Consider the following 3,841-nt stretch of genomic DNA (forward strand, 5'->3'; position numbering starts at 1 on the left):
CACCATGGCAATTCTGCTGAAAACAGCGTCAGTCCAAGTTAGTTCCATTCAAATCATGCAAATTAGAGTCTAAAACAAGAGCAAAGGTGTTGTAAAAGTAGATACGTTTGGGACGTATCAACGTATAGGGTGAGTTTGGGGCACCCGGGTGTGGATGCTCTTAGAACCTTTAAGCTCCTATTCGGTTAGTTATTTTTATAGAATGATTAACTTTGGTGGGGTTGCATATGACTTGAAGGCATTTGGAAAATCAAAGTGTCCCCAATATACATGTTTTCTTGTGGCTTATCATCAACACGAAAAGTTTGGTTCATCATAATCTTGCTAAGCATCGACATGTAGATGACATGACTTGTGTTTTATGCAGTGATCATGAATCTATACAACATCTATTCTTTGATTGCATTGTTGCAAAGAAAACTTGGGAAACTATTGCTGAATTCTTCACATTGCTATATGTTGCTCTTTTCAAGATCTTGTTGCCTTTTGGAAACAAAAAACACAGTCTGGAGTTGTTATCATTTTATCTGTTGCTATCTTGTGGAGCTTATGACTTTTGCGAAATGAATTTGTCTCCCAGGGTCGAAGGTGGTGAAGCTTGAAGTGCATCCTGGCTTCAGCAGGTTCTCTGGTTTGAGTCTAGAAAGTGTTGCATCGGTGCTCAAGCTACACTGCTCCTCGAGCGTTTTCGGCTTCTTATCATCACCGCGGGGAGCTTCTTATATCAACTCTAGCAGATTCGGTATATTCCCATCCCGCAAAATCTGTTTACAGATGCCTGTAAGAAAAATACGGTATTGCGAGCCCTCTGGTGGAAGAAATCCCGTAAACCAGTCCCGCAAATGTTTTACGGGATCTGTTCCGCACCGGAGGGCTCGCAGTACCACAATTTTTGCATAGCTTCGAACAAATTACAGATTTCAATGATGTGAACCGAATGGAATCATTATATAAATTTGACATATGAATATAAATGTTCTGGAAAGCAATTCACAATACAACAATAGTTTTCATTACAACAAATGTTCAAATTCAAATAATTATTACAAGACCAAATTGTTCAAATCACACACAAATACATATGAATGGGAATCTATCCCCCATAGAGTTGCCAACGATGCTCAATAAGATCATGTTGGAGTTGGTTGTGTGAATCACAATTCTCGATCTTCCGGTAGGTTTCAAAAAATGCAGTGATCTCATTTGCGTCCCTCGCATGCTTCACACGACTACCAATATTGTCATAATTAATCTCTAAGTCCAAATCCCTCTCATCATCGACGATCATGTTGTGTAGAATTACACAAGTAGTCATGATGTCTCTGAGGCATTTTTTATCCCAAAAGCGAGCAAGATCTCGAAAAATGGCAAACCAAGCATGCAACACACCAAATGCCCTCTCCTTGTCCTTTCAGCAAGCTTCTTGTGCTTCAGTAAAAAAATGTGCTTCTTGATTTTGGGGTCACTAATGGTCTTTACAAATGTTGACCATGAAGGATAAATAGCGTCGGTAAGATAGTACCCCATGATATACTCATGGCTATTGACAGTATAGTTGCAAGCCGAAGCTTTGTCACTAGCTAGCTAAGCAAATAGACGAGATTGTCGCAACACATTTACATCGTCCAGAGAACCCGACAAACCAAAGAAGCAATGCCAAATCCATAGATCATGTGAAGCCACGACTTCAAGCATGATGGTGGGTTTATGTTTATGGCCGGTGTATTTCCCTGCCCAAGCCACCGGGCAGTTCTTCCACCTTCAATGCTTGCAATCAATACTACCTAGCATGCCTAGCCATCCCCTTGCTTCGTTCATTGCCATGAGCTTCTTTTGTCTTCTTTGTTCGGAGCTCGAAGGTACTCTTGCCAAAAACCCAGATCATTGTCTTCATAAAGACACAAACACATTTGATGGCGGTATCTTCTCCAATGCGAACAAATTCATCCGCGTAGTCGGCGGGAACACCATATGCAATCACTCTCATCGACGATGATATCTTTATATGCACTAAAGCCAATCAAACCGGCGACATTCTCGCGCCAAGTGAAATTGCTCACAAGCTTCAACGATACGCACGAATAGGGACCTACGCATTCGATATCGCCTACAAAAGAGGTGAGCCGGATATTCAGTACCTCGATAAAGTAGTCCTTCATGAGCATCTTGTCGCCGAGAGCTCGGTTGCGGGGAATGCATAGTCGGCTGACCGTGGATACGCGCCGTTTTTTTCTCCGGGTCCGCTTCAAATTCCTCCATGAGATGCAGCAACACTAGGTTGTCGACATCGTTGTCGAGGATCATCTCTCCTATGTCCGAATCATCCGGCGAAGACGACGAGGACGAACTCCAGTCCATCTACAAAATGCATCTGAATAGCCCATGAATTTCACCTGAACCTCACCGAGCCAAATCGCTACAAAATGCTGCGGGTGTTGGACATACCTCATCCGGAGCCGGCCGAAGCAAAGCTGCACCGCCCCTTTCTTCTCCCCCACCGGCCGAAATTCCTTCCTCCGACGCGCGTGGGTGAGTCTCATCAACTCTGAAACAAACTGGATCAGCCACCTACTAGGTCGCACGCCAAGCTCCGGGGCGGATCCATGGCGTCGGCGGTGGCCGCGACCCCGCGGAGCCAAATGGGCACCCGCCGCCCTCAAACTAGGTGGAATGGATGCGGCGCGGGGCGACGGTGCTTACGAACGGCGCGGAGCAACCGGGGGCAGCAAGCAATGACGGGGAGGTGCAGCGGCGGGGACGGGGAGTGGGCTGGGAACGAAAGTGGGCGGAAATGTCCTCCGCGGCAAGGGAAAGGGGTTCCAGCAAAAACTAGACAATTCATGTAGATATAACGGAAATGGGTCGTGGTTTGCATGATCCCACAGAAAAAAAATCTGGAACGGTTGAATATACGAGATCTGTTCGGGCCGGCAAAATGGCCTCCATCTCATAAATCGCCGGTTATTTTACCAGATGGCTTGATTTACGGGGTCTGCTAGAGATGCTCTTAGGATAGCTCGGCACTGGTTCCCCTCTTATTTCGACACAAAATAGAATGCTTGTTTTTAGCGTGTTGCGTGTAATAAGTTTGTCGCGGCTACTTTAGATTGTGGCTGAGAGTTGTGCATCGTTCTGGATGTGGACTTTTGCCTTGGGCTTTTTTATACCCCCTCCATTCCCTTATACAAGGTCACAAACTCAGATTACAGGTACCAAGGTAAAATTTAATGACTGCTTTGCGAGCTAACTTTTCTTCTCGTTAACCGGGATCATTAATATGCCCACATGCATGCAAGGAAGGAATGAGAAGGAAATTACATAGTGTCATTATAACTACATGCATGCAAGTATTAAATAAGTTGCTACTACAAGGAAACTTTATTAATTTTTACCTTGATTAATGTTAGTGGCCTTGTATAGGTGCAAAATGTATTTTTCATACTGGCCTTGTATAAGGAAATAGAGGGAGTATAAAAATTTTGGGCGGGGAAACCCCTTTGGATTTTAATTTAAAAAACCATATGCAGAGAGTTATGTCGACCGGCGCCTGAAGTGGCCGAAAAAGAAAACCGAGTACAAAGATTTCCGCCTTCGACTTCGAGGCCATCGATGAGCCCCTCTCTCTCAACCTCCAACCAGCATTCTCTCTCAAAAAAGAAAACCTCCAACCAGCATAGGAAGGTTCCTTTAACCCACTCACCCACGCCGCAAGCACCAATAGAGACGCGCCACGTGAGCCCATCCACATCACCTCCCAACCCAACCTCACCGACAAGTGGGCCTAATCTATTCACCAGTCCCACGAGACAGGGACACGTCGACCCACTCCATTAATTCCTCC

The 3,841-nt window shown here is 45.2% G+C and overlaps 1 long non-coding RNA gene across 2 annotated transcripts; it reads right to left on the reverse strand.

Moving 5' to 3' along the window:
* Positions 1-970: 970 nt before the first annotated feature.
* Positions 971-2,791, reverse strand: LOC119293664. Of its 2 annotated transcripts, none has more exons than XR_005143178.1 (2): positions 2,446-2,791; positions 971-2,358 (listed from the first exon to the last, which is right to left on the reverse strand). It is a non-coding gene; the product is annotated as an uncharacterized LOC119293664 (long non-coding RNA). The 2 variants fall into 2 exon arrangements; XR_005143177.1 differs by having other exon boundaries at positions 971-2,371.
* Between the last annotated feature and the right edge of the window lie 1,050 nt (positions 2,792-3,841).

The sequence above is a fragment of the Triticum dicoccoides genome, chromosome 4B (genome assembly GCF_002162155.2).
Source record: "Triticum dicoccoides isolate Atlit2015 ecotype Zavitan chromosome 4B, WEW_v2.0, whole genome shotgun sequence".
Taxonomy (NCBI): Eukaryota; Viridiplantae; Streptophyta; class Magnoliopsida; order Poales; family Poaceae; genus Triticum; species Triticum dicoccoides.